The following is a 23,620-nucleotide window of genomic DNA, read 5'->3' as shown; positions in this document are numbered from 1 at the left end:
TTGGCAAGACTGAAAGCTTATTATGGTTAATCCTTTCAAACAAATGAATTTAAATCTACCAACAAATACTCCCAACCTAAAGAACTTCAATGCTCTGGATTGTATAATCGATGTAAATTGAACAACAACAAATTATCACGAAGTATCCCAAAATGTTTCACAGGAACTTTGACACTAAGACAAGGGGCTATTAAAAGTACATTTTAAAGGAGGAAAGAGAGCTGGAAATGCCAAGAGGTTTAGGGAAGGAATTCCCGAGCTTCGGACCTCTAACAACTAAAAGCACAGTTACCAGTGGTGGCGCAATTAAAATTAGTGATGAGCAAGAAGTCAGAATTAAAGGAGTGTGAATGTCCAAGGGCTGCAGTTCTGGAGGGGGCTGAAAGAACTAAGGAGGTGCAAGGTCACTGAGGGGAATGAGAATTTTAGTATTGAGGTGTAGCTGAGCTAAATGCCAATGTGGAGATAACATAGAATAGGTGACATCTTTTTGGAGAAGGGTACTATTTTCAATTATCATTTTTGACTCTGCACCTTCAAAAGAACTTTGATACATCAAGAAAACACATTCAGAAAAGTCAAAGGAAGATTACTTGACCAAATGCTGCAACTTGTGAAGCTAGGCTACAACAATTACCATGCTTTTGCTGAGAGTACAAAGTAGAAACGTGGAACCAGCTCCTTGCATAAGTACAAAATTCTTGACCAATTAAATATAATTTTAAAAAAAGAGCTAAAAAGGATCCTTTAAAGAACAAAGTCAAAGCTGTGCTGGTAATTGCAGAAATACAGGTTACAGGTCACACAATTTCCTGTGCTTCTGGAAACTTGCTGGCTGTAAAAGGCAGAAGTTTGGGGACCTCTGGGTGAAGATCATAAGAAATGTGACATGCAAATGATGGGCAAAATGTGAAACCCACAACTAGTACTACAAGCAGGACTGGGAGAAATCTTTTTACTGGCTAAAAGATTTTGTCACAAATGGCCTGAAATGCTTGATTCAGTTAGTCAATTGTACTCATTTCCATAATGCATTTAAAATATACCATGTAGTTCTTGAGTGCAAGATCAGCGCCTCCATCCCCTTAGTTTTTTTTTTAAAACTTTGCACAGAAAACTCCACCAAACCAAATAAAAAAATTATCATCAGGCCTATTCAAGCATCATCCTTGCATCACTAGCACGCTTATTTGCTTATTCTTTTAAAGCTATGCATAAAATTTTATCAAAAATCAATATTGAACATGTCTATCAAATTACAAATTTGTTCAAAAGCGAATGCTTCACTAATGTACCAAATAAGTGAATAGCAGTACCGACTCAAATCAACATATTTATAAAAGTCGTTAATGACCTTATAACTCCACCAACAGATCACGGATTTTCATTTAAAAGTCATAGGATCCCTCAAACTGTCCGTCAGACCAAAACTTACTGAGTTGGACATTAAGCTTAAAAACCATCTGCGCCACAAGATAAAGAGCCTAATATTCAAAATTTGTCACCAAGTATTTTGTCCAACTAAACAAAATGTGGATACCAGGCAGAATGTTTCCTCCTGTGAGAAAGACTCAAATTAGGGGACACGGTTTAAAAATAAGAGGGCTCCCTTTTAAGACGGAGATGAGAAGAAAAGTTCTCAGGGGGCTATTAAATCTGTGGAATTCTCTGTGCCAAAAAGTAGTGGAAGCTGGGTTATTAAATTTAATCAGGGCCAAGTTAGACAGATTGTTGACGGACAAGGCATTATGGCAAGGCAGACAGAAAGGTGGAGTTGAGACCACAATCAAATCAGCTTTGATCGTAGCAAATGGCAGAGCAAGCTTTGAGGGTTTATTTGTGCTCTTAAGTCCCTAAGGAAGCTGATAGTTGAGAACATGAAATGAAACTTTCTTAAGTCAATGCTTACAATTTGGTGGTCTCCCAAAACAAACTAAAACAATAGAACTGTAAGAACTCTTCATAAAGTATGCACGTGAAAAGCATTATCCAGTAAAACAGTTCTTATGGACAAGAGAATGCAATCATACCCTTGCATCATTCAACATATAATATTGCAACTAAGGTAGTATTACACAAGTAGATTAATCAATGTTCAACTGAAACAAAAAATATTTCCTAAATTTCTTTGTGAACTCCAAACAAAAGCATGCATTCAAGATCTTCCATCTCAATGGTCAAATTTATGGGTTTGGCTGGTCAACTACGTGAAGCACTGCTTTCCAATTTTAGGGTACTGCATGGAGACACAATGTAATAGAGAAAGGACTAGTAGGGTGGCTTTATTGACTTAACTATTAAACATAATAAAAAGCTGCTTGAAAAATTGAAAATGCTCACTTAGACATTTGAATACTACCAAAAAGCATCAATTTGTCTCTTTGTGCAAGTGCATGAGTCATTTAAGGAGGTCGAGGACTTATGACCTGCAGTCATATCCAAAAGCAAACCAGACCACCGTTCCAATGGGTGAGTTTATTTTATAAAAGGATAATTATACCATTGTATAGCTTTTGTCAGCATTGTGCAGAGGAATTCAAGAAAATATTTGCCATATTATGCATTCAACTATTGCATTCGAAAGCTGAATGCACAATATTTTTGAAAATTTATTTTACTCATTTGTGGCTAGCCAGCATTTATTGTCCATCGTTAGTTGCCCTTAAGGGAGCAGCGAGCTGCCTTCTTGAACCGCTGCAACCTCTGAGGTGTATACAACCATAGTGCCGTTAGGGAGGGATTTTTCGGATTTGGATCCAGTTACAGTGAAGGAATAGTGATTCACTGCCCTGACTTGGAAATGTGTGATTTGGAGGGGAACTTCCAAGGGGTAATATTCCCAGGCATCTGACGCCTTTGTCCTTCTAGATGGTACCAATCATGGGTTTGGAAGGTTTGGTCTCAGGATAAACACATGAGCGAAACAAGGATGGAGGGTTATAGCAGGGGGTATTAAATAGGGTCAGAGCCTCGGGAGACACCGGAAATGCAGACTTATATGTTAACGTTTTTGTCTTTTTATTCCGCAGGTGGAGGTCCACCTTGTTGTCAAACAAGGGGCATGCACACGGTGGGTCGTGCGTGGGCTGCTCTTGGAGGTTCCGGGAGTGGCCTAGTACTTCGTGCCGGTGTGTGTGCTTGATCCTGGACCGGTAGACGGGCGCCACAACAGCTCAGTGACTAGCACTGCTAGCTGTGCAGATACATGGATTTGGGCCTGTGTCTGTGGGAGTTTGCGCATTCTCCCTGTGGTTGCGTGGGTTTCCTCCGGGCGCTCCGGTTTTCTCCCACACCCCAAAGATGTGCTGTTAGGCTGATTGGTTTACCAAATTGACACTATTCTCCCCTGAATCTGGCTAAGTTAGAGGTTCCACTCGCAGACACGCGGGGCAAGGTAGGTGTAGGAGGATGCGGCGGCGCGGGCTCGTTGGGCCGAAGGGCCTGTTTCCCGTGCTGGGTTGTTCTTTGTTCGTTCTTGTTGAAGGTTGGTGAGTTAATGCAGTGCGTATTGCATATGGTACGTACTACTGCCACTGTTCACTGCTGCTGGAGAGATTGAACGTTTGTGGAAAGGGTACCAATCAAGTAGACTACTTTGTCATGAATGGTATTGGATTTCTTCATTGTTGTTAGAGCTACAGTTACCCAAACAAGGGGAAACACATGCATGACACATGCCAAAACCTTAACTGCATTGAGAAGCCTCAGTTCTGCAGAGGTATCCAATATCACAGGTGAGTTTTCATGATCTCCTTCATGAGTTTCCCAAAGGGTAGAACAAGAGTGTGCTAGTGCTGAAATGACATAACCCGTGCCCTCAAAGTGGAAACCACAGAAGTAGCACCAAATTATTTAGCTGCACACTCCACGAGCATAGATAATCACAACAGTGGATCATCAGCTGTGACAAGATAGGGTGGCACTGAGTGAAGAGCACTTGACAAATAAGGAAGATGAGAAAACTAGAGGCAGCTGTGGGCATTCCCTTTCACAGGATGAAGGGCAGCAGCAGAACTCTGCTCAACTGGGCACAGACACACACATCGTCAGAATCTTAAACAAGCCACCTCTACTTTGACTATCAGCACGAGATATCTACCCACGTCAGAATTTTCTGAGGCAGTATCAGCAGGCTAAGAACGGAGGAACTATTTCAGCTCATGACATGGCTCAGGGTTTTGAATGTATCAGCTCCTCCATTGAGAGAATTGCCAAACTCATGGACAGCCACATGCAACTGCATTTCAAATCAGTGCAGGAACAACGCATGCTACGTTCTGTAACACTGACGGTCTAATGGTAAAAAGATGAATGGAGTGTCATAGAGGTTTACAACGTGGAAACAGACCCTTCGGCCCACCTTTCCATGGCTCTTTTTTTTAGAAACGACTAAGGTAGATCAAATTGCACACATTTGACTCATACCCCTCAATAGCCATCTTACTCATGTGACTGTCTAAATGTTTTTTAAAAGACAAAATTGTACCCGCCTCTACTCCCACCTCTGACAGCTTGTTCCAGACACTCACCACCTTGTGTGAAAAAAATAGACCCTTTTGTATCTCTCCCCTCTCACCTTAAACCTAATGCCCTTTAATTTTAGACTCCCCTACCTTTGGGAAAAGATATTGACAATCTGAGTGGATGCCAGTTGTGTCCCAACTCGGTGACTGAGTATGCTATAAAATTGCTGAAGCAGTCATCGTTGAGTATAAGAGTGCCACCATTCATAGAATTCCTACATGCACAAGGCCATTTGGCCCATCAATTCTGCACTGACTCTCCAAAGAGCATCCCACCCAGGTCCACTCCCTTGCCCCATCATTGCAACCCAGCACATCTATCACAGCTAATGTACTAACCTGCACATCGTTGGACTGTGGGAGGAAAACAGAGCACTGGAGAAAGCTTATGCTGACACGGTGAGAAGGTGCAAACTCCACAGAGTCACCCAAAGTCATAGAATCATAGAATATCTACAGTGCAGGATGAGGTCATTTGGCTATTGACTCTGCACTGACCACAATCCCACCCAGGCCCTATTCCCATAACTTCTCACATTTACTCTGCTAATCCCCCGACACTGGGTTAATTTAGCATGGCCAATCAACCTAACCCACCCATCTTTTGGAGTGTGGGAGAAATCCAGAGCATTTGGAGGAAACCTAAGCAGACATGGGGAGAATGCGCAAATCCAAGACAGACAGCAGTCTGTTGTCGGAATCAATCTTGGGTCCCTGTGAGGCAGTAGTGCTGACCACTATATCATCCCTGAATCGACAAGCTTTTATTTGACTGAATTGTTAATTACAAAGATGTACCATGATCCTATACACATGTACTTCCAGTCTTTTATGGCAAAACCATAAATGAATAAAAAAGGGTTAAGGAAAACAATGACCTGACCAGCAGAGATTGTAACATACATTATCAGTGAGAACGCAATTTCAAAACTGCATGTTTCATGGACATGTTTTCACAGTCAGAACGTAAGTGGGTTCACAGCATGCAGTCCTGCTGGATGAGTGATCAGGTGAAATGGATTGGGTGCATCCCAGCCATTTTAATGGTTGTTCAACTCCCAAGATGGCCCCAGTTACTTCACTTCACTGCACTGCACGAGCAACATTCTGCTCTGCGTCTTCCTCCTCCTACACCGCCACCTCCTCTGATGAAGTGTGTCCACATAGCGCTTCATCAAGTTGAAGGGCCACACTATGGAAAATACAGCAGATTGTTACAATGAACAAAACTCTTCCAGGCTTGCACTAGAGGGCACCATTCAGTTAGTCCAGACACCACAACAGTATTTTTAAAATCTGGATGGCCTGCTGGACTATTGTCACTGGACTAGTAATCCAGTGGCTCAGGGGCATGCTCTGGGGACCCAAGATAGAGTTGCACTATAGCAGATGGTGAAACATGAATTCCATTAACACGTGGAATCCAAAAAGTCCAATGAAAACCACATCTGATTCACTGCTGCCCTCAGCTGTTTGGCCTACATGTTGCCCCAGCCACAGGCATGGTTAGAATCCAAGGTTGCCAGGCCACTTGCTCACAAAAATTGTTGGGCTTTGAAACAATGCAGGATGACAACACAACTGCCACCATCAAGAAACTATTGCTTGCTACATCCATTTGGCCAAAATCTGGTCTTACACAATAAATAAATACACATGCACTTTGGATCATGACAATATTGAGAATCTTGCATGTTTTTTATATTAAGAACATTACCCCTTTAAAAAGGCATTAAAGCTAAGATACCTACAATACAACAAGTTTTAAACTATCAATGCTTTTTCATTTGGGTCAATATTATTTGTACTTTGGTTCCTTGTTGTCCTTCTGGAACCTTTGCTAAAATAAGAAACTGGAGATCAATCAATTCACTCATTCTGCAGAAGAAAACAGTTTGTTTCTATTGCCTCTCTAATATGCATCATAATTAATGCATCCACAGTACTCAGTTTTCATGAGAAACTAACATAAACAGTACAGGATTACATTTTAACAAGGGCCAACTGCCCATCTCAGTTCCACTGGGATCTATATTTTATTGGTGCATAAGAGAATGAGAAAATTATTCAACGACACCTTGACATTTAAAAATTAAATGGCTTGGTGACAAGATGGGAAGTTTTGTCCTCTGCTTGCAAGCAGGCCTTCTAGCAGTTTTATATCATGGGAAATTTGGGGCAACTTCACAGCATTTTTTTTTACTACCTTGCCGAGGAAGCAATCAGAATCACTCAACATCAGAGCACCTGCAGTAAAATTCCTTCCAACTCATATACTGCACTGTGAAGTCAACAATGTACCATTTCTACTTTTATATTTTGAAAGGCCTTTTAAAAATATTTAACTGTCTTTTGGTATTTGTTGTTTGGCAGAAACACACTACTAAAAGTTAACTGCTTTATTTGAAGTCTTGTGTCACAGTGGGTAGCATCCCTGCCTCCAAGCCCAAAGATTAGAGTCCCACTCCAGACTTGATGGATATGGACAGGCTGATTATCAACCTGTAAATCCTTTCAATACATCTGCGGAGAGTAGTAAAAACAGGGGTGACTATTCATCGCCAAGTTAGATGCAGAATGGTACCCCTCAAGTTATAGCCTCTGGGAACAGGCTGGCGGCCTCTTCCAGGAAATTTAGCTTCAGAAGATTTAACTGCTTCATTACTCTCTTCCTGCACCTAGAGATGCGAGAAAAAACCTGCAGAAAGTTATAATTTAACTTGATCAGCTTGATTTAGTGATAGAACTTTCACTTCTGAATCATAGTGTTGAGAGTTAAAACCCGAAACCAACACTTGGCATATTCAACCTGGGTTCACACCACTGCAGAAATTAGAAAATGTTTCATCATCAGCGACATCATCACTTAGGTAAGATGCCAGTGTGACATTAGTGTACCATTAAGAATTTTTAAAAAATTGTTCTCTGAAGCTTTCAAAGCCTCAGTTTCTCTCATTGTTGCCAGGCTATCTACTGGAGGCACTTTTATTACTCCTTCAATGGCTTAAATTGGGTTTGTTTATTTTTATTTTGGGATCTTTTATGAGCCTGCATTGTTAAGAGGAAAACTGGATGGCAGCTCATGGATTCTGGACTTTTTTTTATTTAATAGGGAATTTAAGGTTCCATTTTCTTTTTGGCTGGCTGCAGCTTTCCTTTTGAAGGAATATCAAGTTGAAAAGAAGTGTTTCACTCCCTGGTTTTTGGAAATTCTGATGGTTAGCTAAAAGGTTTCTTGTCTACCTGGAGTAGAAAATCTGTTGTTGGTGGCTTGACCAGAGTCTCTCCCTGGTGTTCCAGGGAGTTGTTCTGACTCAAAGCTTTGTTTGTGTCTACATTAAGAAAACTGCAAAGGACTCAGTTCCGCTATCACGTGAGCATTATTCTTTACTGTGTTAAACCTGTGGAAAGGGTTTTTGTCTAAGTGAAGATTTTGTATTTGACTGTAACATTTTAGATGTATTTGTTGAGGGTTACACATTATTGTGGTAGTTTTGTTCTTGGTTTGTAATTGATAAAAGTTATTGCTAATTTGCTTTCCATACGTGTTAACTATATTCTTAAGTAAACTTTGTTTGACAAAAGCTTCCTAGTGGGTCATCTGAATCATATTGGAGATGAAACATATCATGCTTATCCTAGCCAAATTCAAAACTTATAATCCAAGGGGGCTTCATAAAACTTCTGACCTGGATTACAACACCAGAATCATCTGTTTGTTTGGATGAACATAAAAAAAAACTCACTTTTCCCCAGGAGAGAAAAAAATAAATCAGTCCAGTAAGCTGATCAATATTCATCCTTCAACCAATAGCACTAAGATAGATTAACTTTAATTTCACTGCAGACTAGATTGCTTTTTATCCTACAACACCCAAACTGTCATTGGCACAATGGGCCAAGTGGTCTCTGTGTTCTAATTGTTTTCATTCTGTCAAATGATTTTTAGGTCTGTAATATAACAACTGCCCACATAAACAGGGATGCTCATACATGCCCACAACATACCTATTCAAGTGACTTGTAGTTTGTGCCCTTTCTTAAGGAACGTGAATACTCATTTATGAGCCAGGAGTGGAAACACAATTATATTAACAATTATTTTACAACAAACAGCAATGAGGATTCTTATCAGTGTTCCCCAAAAAACGTTACAGTCACTGAATCTGCCAGCATCAACATCCTGGTAAGGGGAGAGGCTCACCACTGAAGCTTAACTGGACAAATCAGACAAATACTGTGGCCACATCAGGCCAGAGGCTGGGATTTCAGCTGCAACAGCCCTCAATGCCTGTCCATTAGCTGCAAGGGACATGCCAGAAATGGAGAACTCTCCACTTGAGAAGCTCAACATCATCCAGCACAAAGCAGCCCACTTGGTTGACATCCCATGCACCAACTTTAAACATTCACTCCCTCCACTACCAATACAGTGAATGTCATGTGCACTACAGTTCAAGTACATGTTATTTGGAATCCTCGGGCCAACAGTTTCAAATAATTTTTATTTTCTGATACCATATATAGGACTACACTTACATACAATATATGAATTGGTTTACCAGAGTTTTTTCGTGCTTCATCAGAAAGCATCTTCATTATTATCATTAACTGTTGCAGGCCAATGGCAGATCAAGGTGCCTTTATTGCACCAAGCATTCGCAGATACCTAGACAGCATCCTCAATTATAAACCCTTTTTGGAACCTTTCAGCTCCCAGGCCACTATTCAAAGGAATTTTACATTTTATGGATCAAAGGCAGCCTTGGTCCACTTGGGGCAACATTACAGTTTTTTTTCAAATCCAGCTACCCAATAAAGTGCACGTGCCTGATAAGAAGCAGTTTTGAAACCATTCAGGAAACATGTCCCTGGTTACCCAGGCTCTCTCATTGTTCCTGAATATCCTTGAAGTACATGAGCCATTTGCTCTTCCCAATTACAGACAATCTTATGTGCCAGCCGCATTGGCAAACCCAAGGAGAGTCAACCTATTCTTTGTATCCTTAAGACTCATTAGTGCACTCACTCATGGGCTGCAGACACCTCTGCAACCAACTTGCTGTCTATTCTTATACATCCTAAAGCCTTAGCTCTTCGTGGTAGATCTTGACTTGTTGCATGATCAATGGGCCAAGTTAGTGGAAACCTTTCACTCCTGCACTAATGAATCCAGTCCATCATTACATGATCATGTCATAATTTTTGGACTGTGCAAAGTTTTCCTCATTCATCAACTCGTGTGAATTACTTGCAATGTAAAATTTTTTTAAGGATTTGCCTTTCTGCTTCTTTGTATTAGCTTTTAAGATCTGCTTTGACCTATTTGTCTTATTATGCAGTGTCATATTGAACAACTTTGCAAATCTAAATGTATTTCATCCAATGTGTCTACTCTTTTTATTTATGAAAAAATCCAACACAGTTGGTCAAGCATGATCACTTTTGAAATCTGTTCTATTTATATTTTCAGTTTCTAGATGTTTTCTTGTGTAAAGGTTACATGATCTCTCCCACCACTAGCATTAACTGGTCTATAGTTTCCCAGATTTGGTTTATCTCCTTTTAATTATACGAATCACATTAGCTGTTCTCCAGTCCATCCACTATATGATGGTAATATCCACCCCATACTCCTCACTCAATTGCCTCAGGTGCTTCACGGTCAAGTTTCTGCATCAACTTTCTTAGCAACTGAACAATAAATGCTTCTTTTTCTCACTGCTAGCCATAAGCATATCCGATGGTCATTCTGACATGTTCACCACAAAAACCACAAGGTGAACAGTGTAAATAACGATACTTTCCATGTTAAAGGTCAGATGCAATTGACAAGATTCATATTGGCTTGGGTCATGTCAGCCAAGATCAAGGACCTCATACTTAAAGCTGATACAGTTTAAAAAATGCAGTTTTTGGAAATGTTTGGTTTACAGATTTACAGATAAAGTATACTTGGCCTATACTTACAAGATGTACTGCAGCAACCCACCAAGACTCTTTTGAAAGCACCTTCCAAACCCACATCCTCCATCACTTTGAAGAAAAACGGCAGCAAATGCATGGAAACACTATCACTTGCAAGTTCCTCTCCAAACCACATAGCATCCTGACTTGGAACTATATCACCATTTCTTTGCTAGGCCAAAATCCCACAACTACTTCCTTAGACCAGCACGATGGGTGTATGTACACCACATAGACTACCGCAGTTCAAAACAGGCTTACCACCTCCTCCTCAAGTGAAGTTAGGGGTGGCTGACCAATGCTGGCAACAATAATTGCACCATATCAGGGGACTGGAGAACAGCTAATGTGATTCGTATAATTAAAAGGAGATAAACCAAGTCTGGGAAACTACAGACCAGTTAATGCCAGTGGTGGGAGAGATCATGTAACCTTTACACAAGAAAACATCTAGAAACCGAAAATGTAAATAGAACAGATTTCAAAAATGATCATGTTTGATCAACGTATTGGATTTTTTTGTAAATAAAGACAGTAGACACATTAGATGAAATACATTTAGATTTGCAAAGTTGTTCAATATGACACTGCATAATAAGGCAAATAGGTCAAAGCAGATCTTAAAAGCTGATAGTTTAAAAAGTTTAAGTACTACCGCAATAAAGTTATTGTGAAATTCCCCTAGTTGCCACAGTCTGGCGCCTGTTCGGGTCAATGCACCTAAACAGCACATCTTTTAGAATGTGGGAAGAAACCAGAGCACCTGGAGGAAACCCACACAGATATGGGGAGAACATGCAAACTCCACACTGACAGTGACCCAATCCAGGAATCAAACCCAGGTCCCTGGTACTGTGAAGCAGCAATGCTTACCACTGTACTAAACCTGCCCCTTGAGACAGGCATCAGATGGATACCAAGCTAGCTGCAAAACAGAAAATAGAGGGATTGTGTAACTACTCTGGCTGGCAAAAGTGAAGAGTGGGATACCACTATTCAATTTACATTCACAACGTGAACTCGGAAATCAAAAATACTGGCTGAAATTTTACCATCCCACCCGCCACGGGAAGCACAGCAGATGAGGAGTGGCCCATGGAAAGGTCCATCGACCTCCAGCGAAATTTTACGATTCTGGGGCAAGTGAGGCTGTAAAATCCTGCCCACTGTCTCAAATTTGTGGATGATACCAAATTGGACAGATTCAGTTCATAAAAAGGAAGACTGTGATAAAATACGAAAGATAATTGCTAATAAATCAATAGTGATGAGAAGTTTTTTGGATAAGAAAATGAAACTTGCTACCATGAGGAGCTGTTGAGGTGAATATCAAACCTATTTAAAGAGCAAGCTGAATAATAAGCATGTTGGAAGAAAGGAATAGAAGGTTACGCTAAGGGTTAGTATAAGATGATGGTGGGAAGGGATGCTTGTGCAGCATATAAACACCAGTACAGATCAATTGGGCCAGTGGCTAATTCCTGTGCTGCAGTCTCAATGTCACTCAAGTGTAAAACAATTAAAGCATTCAAGGGCTTGCGCATGTTCCTATCACTATTATGGACTCTTTTCCTCCCCTCACAGGTGAATATTCTTTTCACCCCAATGCCATTTTTCTGACATTCGGCCAACAGTAATTGCAGGATGAAATTTGCTACAGAGCTTCAGAAATGAAAAATATGCTACCTTAGCCTTTTCAACATTCAATCCCTTGCTTAACCGCAAATTAAAAGATGAAAAATCATTGACATTGCCATTAACAAATGTTAATGTAATAATTCCTAATCCAGCAATTAAACAAATATACACGATTTTTCTTTTCAAAAATGCCTCCAGGTGATAGTTTACTGATTACCCTGCAGCAGAAGCCATCAGATTATTTGAATAATCAAATGAGGAAAATTTGGTCGTGACTTTCGTCTTCCTGCCTATCATTACCATTCAAAAAAAGTTATGCAATAATACAACCTTCATTAATGATCTTTTGAAAGGAGAAGGAGCAGAATGGAAAAAAGGAAAAACAGTACGCATTCCAGTACAAAGAACCTTCAAGTATCTGGGGGATACAGATCAAGATAACTGAAATTTGAGCCAATAGAAATCAGGATGCATGCAGACAAGTCATAGATGGATAAAATACCTCAATGTTTAAACTCATGAGAGAGCTGGACTAGGATAGATAGGGACAAACTGTTCCTGCTCATAAAAGGGCACAGATTTAAATTGATTTGTGAAAGAAGCAAGTGTGATGTGGGAAAAAAACTGAGTTCTGTATCCTTTCGGCACGTTGAATAAAATGGCAAAGCTAAAAACATCTCGTTTGATGTGCTAAAACCTTTACAGATGCACGTCAACATAGTCAAGCAACTACTAGGGGAAAAAAACAAAATTTTTTAAAAATTTAAGTTTTGCAATTTTTTTTATGGTATTTGATGACTTGCATTTATTTGTCTTTAAGGTGACCATTCAAGGGCACTGGGACCAGTTACCTTTACAGTCCTGAAATCCGCATTTTGAAAATTGAATTGGCATGGAGACAACAAACATTGCAGGGTAATTTTAACTGGCTACCATATTCCCTTGTTTTTAAAAGGAATTACTTAGATAACATTTACAGAAAATTTATCATTTCTGTCACAATGACTACTTCAGCACAAAAAAAAAGTTTTATTCACAGCATAAGTCAGAATTAGACAAAAGTTTGCATGTGTCTAGTTTTTCAGTACATCATACACAACACACAACAGCTTCTATCCCAAATCTTCCTTACTCCACTCTCATAACAACTGCCACAATGCACTATGCAATGAACAGGAGTTTTTCTCTTTATCATCCTCCATCAACCCATCCCGTCACCTTATTCTTGCTCTGCAAGGTGAGCAGCAGTAGCATAATGGTATTATCACTGGACTAGTAATCCAGGGACCCAGCATAATGCTCCTAACATGGCAAGTGGCAAAACTTGAATTGCATTTTAAAAATCTGGAATTAAAAGTTTAATGATGACATGTTGATTGTCTTAAAAACACATCTGGTTCACTAATGCCCTTTAGGGGTGAAAACCTGTCATCCTTACCTGGTCTGGCCTGCACGTGACTCCAGATCCACTGGTGCGTGGTTGACTTTTAAATGCTTTCTAAAATAGTCTTGCAAGACACTTGGATCAAGGATAATTAGGAATGAGCAATAAATGCTAGCCCACACCCCATGAATGAATATTTAAAAAAATAAGTAAATGGATCATGGGAGTTGATGTACATAACTTCAGCATCTCACAAGGTAATATTTTCTCACTTTATGTTTGCTGGCAACAAGGACCTACATACTCTCATTGCGCAGAGTAGCAAATGCTGATGACAGGTACAAGGGGATTCCCAAAATGCCTCACTGTACACTCCACAGTTTTGGTTAGCTTCTGGCACATAGGTTTCAAAGGGACATCGGTGTCAATTCTTTCAAGTTAGAGGAATTTTAGTCTAAGCATTTTTTGGATAGCTTCATCTTATTTAAAAATATAATTCAATTAACATTTTCATCAGTGCAATTGGTCATTCTCTTATGGTAAGGGTTAGATATTTTTAAACTAACCTTTTCATGTCATGGAAATCCAAAACAGAAATCAAGTAAAATATAAAGTTATTATAATAGAAAGAGTAGTTATATCTGGACTCTTGCCTGTGCCACGGGATAGTTTAGAGAGGAATAGGGAGAGGGAAAGTTTGAACTCGTGGCTGAGGGGATGGTGCAGGAGGGAGGGGTTCAGGTACTTGAGCAATTGGGGCTCATTCTGGGGAAGGTGGGACCTCTATAAGAGGGATGGTCTACACCTGAACCAGAGGGGAATCAATATCCTGGGGGGTAAATTTGCAAAAGCGATGCAGGAAGGTTTAAACTGATTCGGAGGGGGGGAGGGATAGTGAGGAAAGGGGGTGAAAGTGAGGGGGGCATAGTTGGGGAATGCAAGGCACGGCATAGTGGGGGTGGGGCGGAGCAGGGTTTGAAATGCGTGTACTTTAATGCGAGGAGTATTCGCAATAAAGTGGATGAACTTGCAGCGTGGATCAGTACCTGGGACTTTGATGTTGTGGCCATTTCTGAGACATGGATAGAGCAGGGTCAGGAATGGATGTTGCAGGTTCCGGGGTACAAATGCTTTAGTCGGAGTAGAGAAGAAGGTAGAAGGGGGGGTGGGGTAGCATTGCTAGTCAAGGACTGTATCACAGTGTCGGAGAGAAAGTTTGATGAGGACTTGTTAGTTGAGGTAGTATGGGCGGAGATTAGAAATAGGAGAGGAGAGGTCACCCTGTTGGGAGTCTTTTATAGACCTCCTAAAAGTTCTAGAGAGGTTGAGGAAAGGATTGCGGAGACAATCCTGGTTAGGAGTGAAAGTAATAGGGTAATTGTTATGGGGGACTTTAACTTTATGAATATTGATTGGAGTTGCTATAGTTCTAGCTCGCTAGAGGGGTCAGTGTTTGTACAAAGCGTGCAGGAAGGTTTTTTGTCTCAGTATGTAGACAGGCCAACTAGAGGTGAGGCTATATTGGATTTGGTGCTGGGAAATGAGCCAGACCAGGTGCTAGACTTGGAAGTTGGTGTGCATTTTGGTGATAGTGACCACAATTTGGTTACGTTCACCTTAGTGATGGGAAGAGATAGGCATGAACCTCGGGTCAGCAATTTTAGCTGGGGTAAGGGCGATTATGAGGCTATCAGGAGTGAATTAGGAAGCATGGATTGGATTAGGGGATTACAGGGACTGGGAACGTCTGAAATGTGGAGTTTTTTCAAGGAGCAGCTACTGCGAGTCCTTGATAGGTATGTCCCTGTCAGGCATGGTGGATTTGGTAGATCTAGGGAACCGTGGTGCACTAAAAGAGTTGAGTCGATGGTTAAAAAGAAAAAGGAGGCTTATGTTCGGATGAGATTGGAGGGCTCAGATAGTGCACTAGAAAACTTTAGATTGGCTAGGAGGGAGTTGAAGAGTGAGTTGAGAAGGGCTAAAAGAGGACATGAGAAGACTTTGGCTGATAGGATTAAGGAGAATCCTAAGGCGTTCTATAAGTATGTCAAGAACAGAAGGTTGGTCAGGGCAAGATTAGGGCCAGTTACAGACAGCAGGGGGAAGTTGTGTGTGGAACCGGAGGAGATTGGAGAAGTATTGAACCAATATTTCTCTTCGGTGTTCACGCAGGGGGACATGAATATAGCTGAGGAGGACATTGGGTTGCAGGGGTGTAAAATAGACAGTATTACGGTTGATAAAGAGGATGTGCTGGAAATTCTTGAGGGGCTGAAAATAGATAAGTCCCCTGGTCCGGATGGGATCTACCCTAGGATTCTCTGGGAGGCTAGAGAGGTGATTGCAGAGCCTCTGGCTCAGATCTTCAGGTCGTCATTGGTCTCTGGTGTAGTCCCGGAGGATTGGAGGATAGCGAATGTTGTCCCATTGTTTAAGAAGGGGAACAGAGACTTTGCCGGGAATTATAGACCGGTGAGTCTTACTTCTGTTGTGGGCAAGGTTTTAGAAAAAATTATTAGGGATAGGATTTATAGTTATTTGGAGTGTAATGAATTGATTAGAAATAGTCAGCATGGTTTTGTAGCAGGTAGGTCGTGCCTTACTAACCTTATTGAGTTTTTTGAGAAGGTGACCAAAGAGGTGGATGGGGGTAAGGCAGTTGACGTGGTATACATGGATTTTAGTAAGGCGTTCGATAAGGTTCACCATGGTAGGCTTCTGCAGAAAATGCAGATGTATGGGATTGTGGGTAATCTAGGAAGTTGGATCAGGAATTGGCTATCAGATAGGAGACAGAGGGTGGTGGTGGATGGTAAATATTCATCATGGAGTGCAGTTACGAGTGGTGTGCCTCAGGGATCTGTTTTGGGGCCACTGTTGTTTGTAATTTTTATTAATGATCTGGATGAGGGTATAGTTGGGTGGATTAGTAAATTTGCTGATGACACCAAAGTTGGAGGTGTGGTAGATTGTGAGGAAGGGTGTCATAGTCTGCAGGGAGACTTAGATAGGTTGCAGAGCTGGGCCAAGAGGTGGCGGATGGAATTTAATGCGGAGAAGTGTGAGGTAATTCACTTTGGTAGGAGCAACAGATGTGTCGAGTATAGGGCTAACGGGAGGACTTTGAATAGTGTGGATGAACAGAGGGATCTAGGTGTGTGTGTACATAGATCCCTGAAAGTTGGAAATCAAGTAGATAAGGTTGTCAAGAAGGCGTACGGTGTCTTGGCGTTTATTGGTAGGGGGATTGAATTTAGGAGTCGCAGTGTAATGTTGCAACTGTACACTACTCTAGTGCGGCCGCACTTGGAGTACTGTGTGCAGTTCTGGTCCCCGCATTACAAGAAGGATGTGGAGGCGTTGGAGAGGGTGCAGAGGAGGTTTACTAGGATGTTGCCTGGTATGGTGGGGAGGTCCTATGAGGAGAGACTGAGGGATCTAGGGTTGTTTTCGTTGGAAAGAAGGCGGCTAAGAGGGGATCTTATTGAAACATATAAGATGATTAGAGGTTTAGATAGGGTGGATAGTGATAGCCTTTTTCCTCGGATGGAGAAAGCTAGCACGAGGGGGCATGGCTTTAAATTAAGGGGGGGTAGCTACAGGACGGATGTCAGGGGTAGGTTCTTTACCCAGCGGGTGGTGAGGGATTGGAATGCCCTGCCTGCTGCAGTTGTAAATGCGTCTAGTTTGGGGGCGTTTAAGAGATCTCTCGATAGGTTTATGGACGAAAAGGGATTGGTATAGGCTAGTGGGTCATTGTTTTTGTAACTGGTCGGCGCAACATCGTGGGCCGAAGGGCCTGTTCTGCGCTGTAATGTTCTATGTTCTATGTTCTATAATGGTTGATTACTTACTAGAGGGTATGATAGATCAGAAAGCAATGTCAGCAATTTCAAATTTATCTGAAAGCTGCTGAACTACAAGGGAGCTTGTCAAATAGCTACTGCAAGTTTTTTTTTTAAATTTAAGATAAAGAATTCAACTTCATACCCTGAAACATCAACTCTTTCTCTCCACAAATGTTGCCCCTCTCCTCTGAGTATTTCCAGCAATTTCTATTTTTATTTCAAATTTCCAGTATCCACAGCATTTTGCTGTTGAATTTTGATTGCCCTGTGGAAAAGTACCTCAAAATTATGGCCAAGACATTGTTTCTGCTTCCCTTCACTTCTGGAGATCTTCATATCAGTAAACGCAGGGAATATAAATAATCTATTGAAGATCACAAAACATGTTTTGAATGCTTCTCTTGCCTACAGCTAAACACTGCCACAATTTAGCAGAGGATGTGTTTTTCCTTCTGTGTGGTTAAGATGGTTGCCAAGAACACTATTCATTTTTATAATGAAATGCCAACTCCCAAGCTTTATAGTGAACACTACTGAAAAAGAGACTTACTCCTTCATGTATGCAAGGTGAAAAGTTTCAGATCATGTCTCCCTTCTCGGCAATACTGAATTCTATTCTGCCACAGTGAACCTTATTCAAATCCAGCTTCTTTCGTGATGCTGCAGGGAAACACTCAAGTATTTCACTTTCTTTAGAAAGTTGACAGAAGTTTAAAGATCTAAATGTTCAAAAGCCTCCAACTCCAGTTACTTGTTCTCTCAATATATCATCATTCCCACTTGTGCAGTAATGCACAGAAAGAGGTAACTATCAATATTTTACATTTTTCCGAAACTTAACTAACATAGAAGACTGTGTTCCATTGACAAATCCTGACATTCACTTTTGTAGAATCACATAGCGCAGGAGTTCATTCAATCTATAATACCAATGTGGGCTCTTTAAAAAGGTTGTCTAATCAGTCTCACCAACCTGCTCTTTTCCCAATCGACCTGAAATTTTTTTTCCATCAAAGTATTTATCCAGTCACTTTGGATGGCCATACAGAGCAAATATCACGCAAATCAAATCTCATAGAATATGAATGCAGCATACATTTCAAAACCACTATACAGTGTCTGACTATTTATTGCCTCTGGACCTATCTTTTGTTACCAAGTTTATTCCTTGATGGTTTTGTCAGTTAATCATTCATGTTTGTCACTTTTATCACCAAGCTTTTCTTCTTTTTCATCCTGGATGTAGACTTGCTGAAAATTTGTTCATCCTTTGCACCTTCTAGTTCTGATGAAAGGTCAACACTCCAAACGTTAATACTGTTTGTCTTTCTCTCTCTGAGCTGTTCAGCATTCCCAATGTTTTGTTCTCACTTTATAATAATGAAACTTTAAACTATTTGTGTCACAAATAGGTTTACATTAACACTGCAACAAAGTTACTGTGAAAATTCCTAGTTGCCACACTCCACGTGTTCAGGTACACAGAGGGAGAATTTCATGCAACTTTTTTAAAACATTTCAACACACACATCCCGGACCATCTCCAAACCTTGGAAGAAACAGGAAAGCCAGCAACATGGAGCAGAGGAATGGGAGTAGTCCATTCAATGTGAAAATTGAACCGCTAACTTATATGACTCAAGAACTCTACCACACCAATGACCACAACAAAATTTGGCAGAACAGCAAGAATCAATGGCAGACCTTTCAAGTTTCTTATCTTTAGCATTTTCTCCCTGGGAGAGAAAGCATCTTGCAACTGGTTCACTGTTTTTGAAGATAGCACGCCATCTAATTTATATTACAGAACTACCTCAAACTGGCATAACATTCGCCCTCAATTTATTTCAACGTAGTTATCAACATCCCTCATTATTGCTGTTTGTACTGAAACCAGGCATTGAATAACAAAATTGAAGCCACAATACAGTTTGCAACATGGTACCTTCATAAGAACTGCAGTCAAATGAAACTGCAAAGGGCAATGCCAAAGAACAACAACTTCTACTATATCTGATTTGAAAAATTATTATCCAATTAACAAATCAATCAATGCAATTATTAGTATCTGATTACTAAGTATCTTGTCAATTTGATGCAAAAATTTCAAATTACTTAATTTACTCGGCATGCACAAAACTATTACACTCCCATCACAAATTGCTTCAACGTGGATTTGCAGTTACGATTCACCACAAATCTAATTGCCTGCAATGAGCTGGAAGTTCTCCATGCTTTGCCAAAAGTGAAAAAACTTTCAAGTTTTGTTTTAAAGCTTTTTCCTACAACTGGTGGCCAGCACAACACCCAGTGGCATTGCTCAGAAGATGAGAGAAGTCATGGAAATCCTTGTTAAGCAAGAACCAAAATATCAAGAGTATTTGCTGACTAAGTCGAGCAAGGAGTAGGAAAACCTATGATATTACTCAGAGAATTAAGTATTGCATGCTAATAAAAACCATACAAACAAGAGCTTCTCTTTCATCCGACTATCTTTTTAAAAATAGACGGCATTAAAGTTAAAAATGATCAAGGGTCGTGAATATTAAGCATTAACTCTTGCTCTGTCCACAGTTTAAAGATGTTGGTTGAACTAAGTAGTTTCAGCATCTCTGTTTTTATTTCTGATTCCCAGCATCTGCAGCATTTTCCTTTTTACAATTGGCAGTTTTCTGTTTCAATGTAATCCATTCACAATGTATTAGTTTTCTTTTTGAAAAGCTCAGGAAATACAAAAGCAAAGTCAAAACAAAGCAAAGCAAAATACAAAAGTCTTAAAATATGTTGCCGATGGAAGGAATATTTGACCTACAATTGAATAACAACAGAAGAAGTTTCAATGCCATTTATGTACAATGTGTTCATGGAATTCACTTTGCCCATTTCGTTCTTTAAAACATACTTTAACCAAAGCAAACTGGTAAAGAAAAATGTTCAACTCTGACACATGAGTAGGGCATTTAGCCCCCTGAGCATGCTCCACCAATTAGCCAAATCATGGCTGCTCTTCTATCTCAGCCTACATTTCCTAAACAATTTCCTCTACAAATGTAATAGTATTGTTAGGAAAGGCCCAAGAATTTTTAGATATATACAGAAGCCACTCCATTTACAACTGTATCATGGGGTCAAATGAGACGCCAGCGTCACAAACAATGTAGTTCAACATCCTAATAAATTGTTAGGATGAGGAATAAGATCATTTATTAGGGGACTGAGTTTGAACCAAGGACCAAAGGTGATGTCTTTGGTCTGTCCAAAAGTTAACTGCACGTGAACTACAGGGATTGAAGAAGGCAGCTCACCACCACCTGCTTCTCAAGGGCAACTAGAGATGGACAATAAGCGCTGGCCAGCCAACGACGCCTATGTCCCACGAATGAATAAAAACTGGAGCTAAGTTTCGCTTAACCAGTACTGCACGTTGGATGTGATGTGAACAGTTTGGGAGAAATATTGGAGAGAGGATATTCTTAGCATGCATGACATGCTGAACACTACTATCTTGCCCACTGGTTAGGATAGCAGGTAATGGAGGGAGAACATAAAATTGGACACCAACGCAGTAATACCTATCACCTGCCCATCCAAGCAGCTATTTTACTCACAGCATGGAAGGCACTGGGTAAGGGCCTTAGCCTGCCACCTCTAGGTTTCTATCTGCAGCACAGGAGGCAACATGGAAAGACTTCTTGAGAAGGTGAGAGGGCATGGGATCCAAGGGCCTTTGGCCTTGTGGATCCAGAACTGGCTTGCCTGCAGAAGGCAGAGAGTGGTTGTGGATGGGTCTTTTTCAGCATGGAGGTCAGTCACCAGTGGAGTGCCCCAGGGACCTGTTCTAGGACCCTTGCTGTTTGTCATTTTCATAAATGACCTAGATGAGGAAGTGGAGGGATGGGTAAGTAAGTTCGCTGATGACACGAAGGTCGGTGGTGTTGTGGATGATCTGGAAGGATGTCAAAAGTTGCAGCAGAACATAAATAGGATGCAGGACTGGGCGGAGAAGTGGCAGATGGACTTCAACGCGGATAAATGTGTAGTCGTCCATTTTGGCAGAACCAATGGGATGAACGAGTACACTATCAAGGGCAGGAGTCTTAGTAGTGTTGAAGAGCAGAAGGATCTTGGGGTCCGGGTCCACAGGACTCTTAAATCGGCCTCGCAGGTGGAGGATGTGGTCAAGAAGGCGTATGGTGTACTGGCCTTCATTAATCGAGGGATTGAGTTTAGGAATCGGGAGGTAATGCTGCAACTTTATAAGACCCTTGTCAGGCCTCATTTGGAGTACTGTGCGCAGTTCTGGTCGCCTCACTATAGGAAGGATGTAGAAGCTATTGAAAGGGTACAGAGGAGATTTACAAGGATGTTGCCTGGACTGGGAGGCTTGCCTTATGAAGTTAGGTTGAGGGAGCTGGGACTCTTTTTCCTGGAGAGACAAAGGTTGAGAGGCGACCTGATAGAAGTTTATAAAATGTTGAGAGGAATAGATAGGGTGGATTCTCAGAGGCTATGTCCCCGGGTTGAAATGGTCGCTACGAGAGGACACAGATTGAAGGTGCGGGGAGGCAAGTACAGAAGTGATGTTAGGGGTAAGTTTTTCACTCAGAGGGTGGTGAGTGAATGGAATCGGCTGCCGTCAGTGGTGGTGGAGGCGAACTCGCTGGGATCTTTTAAAAGACTTCTGGATGAGTATATGGAATTAAATGGGATTGGGGGTTATAGATAGGTCTACAGATTAGTAGGTGTTGATGTGATCGGCGCAACTCGTAGGCCGAAGGGCCTGTTTGTGCTGTAGTGTTCTATGTTCTATGATAGCAGAAAACAGCAAAGTGAACATCTTGCGGAAGCAATGGAGTAGAATCAAGAGCACGTTAGGAATCAGCAGTAGGTCAGGGGTGGCTTAATGTATTAAAAGTTGGCAAGGACAGAATACTGGGAGTAGATCAAGTACTAAAAGATAAATATTCCCAAAGAATACAGTCTCTATGGAAAGTTAAAGTGACTTTCTGTCCAGGACTCAGGAGCAAATAAAGCAGTTCACTGAAGTACAATTAAAAGCTTGGCAAATAGTAGCTGCTAATGGAGACGGGGATGTGGTGGACTTGAAATGCAAAAAGATAACCTTAAAATTAAATCAACTGAATAGCAAAGCAGAATCATGTCAGCTGAATGTTAATTTGAAGTCCAACACAGTAATATAACCCTGATGACCAGAATTCAGATCTCCAAGAAATCAAATTAGATTGAAAAAAAGCACAGTAAAAACAAAACAAGCCATTTCAAGGGATGGGCATTGTATTTTGAAAAGGAAGCTTTAAACTTGTAGTTCAGGCTATAATTCACCCACTTTTAGGGCCAGAGGGTCTTAAACATTAGCGTTCTGACTGGGGGAGTAAATGGAAAAATATAATACATAGGATAGTATAAGATACTTAAGGAGCAAATTAAGAAGCTGCCATCTTAACTATCTGCAATAAATGATCATGAAACAATTCTCCAAAACATACACCTAAGTGAAACAAAAAAAAAGTACATCTGAAAGCAACTGGTGTTGGTCAAATAAAATTGTTTTGTTTTAACCCTTCACTTTCATCTGATTGGAAAGTCATTCACCTGTTAACAATTCTCTTAAAGGGTTAAAACTAAATGCAACAGATGGTGCACATATTCTCATATCTCCAGAGAATAAATTTGAAATGCAAAATGCTAAGGAGAAATGCAACTTGCTGATACATGGAAGCAATCAGAACCAAACTGATTAGATAAGAGCCAAGTCCCTGTGCAGAACTCAACTAAATAGAATGCTAAAAAGAGACACCAACACTGAGGAAAACAGAATTATATGCACTTAACTTTCAACACAACAAACATATGATAAAATCTGGTTTTAACAAGCATTACACTTTTTAAAAAGTTCTTTAAACAAATTTAGAATATTTTACAGAAGATTGCAAGACTACACCAATGAAACATATTCTAAAAAAGACTGCCTTTGGACCTGTACAGTGGTCTCCCATTCCTTCTATCAGATAGTTAAATTCTTTGACTAAATATGAAGACAGTGGATGAGGGTAGTACAGTTGATGGTATGCAGTTTATACTTCACTGAACATCTTTTCAGCATAATAGACTTGGCAACAAAATTGAAGCCCATGGAATTAAAAGTGTTCAATGATAGGAAATTACTTAGGGTCAAAAAGGAGTCAGGCCAAGATAGATTGGTATCAGAAACTGGCAAGTAAAACTGCAAATGAGTAATG

General features: G+C 40.6%; 1 protein-coding gene across 2 annotated transcripts in view; it reads right to left on the bottom strand.

The window, feature by feature from the left end:
- The window catches only part of ptprfa (protein tyrosine phosphatase receptor type Fa), a 488,466-nt gene that overhangs the window by 325,407 nt on the left and 139,439 nt on the right, over positions 1 to 23,620 (bottom strand). The window lies entirely within an intron of this gene.

This window comes from Carcharhinus amblyrhynchos, chromosome 9 (genome assembly GCF_965287045.1).
Source record: "Carcharhinus amblyrhynchos chromosome 9, sCarAmb.v2.hapA, whole genome shotgun sequence".
NCBI classification, from domain to species: Eukaryota; Metazoa; Chordata; class Chondrichthyes; order Carcharhiniformes; family Carcharhinidae; genus Carcharhinus; species Carcharhinus amblyrhynchos.
This window is presented reverse-complemented; position numbering and strand designations above follow the sequence as displayed.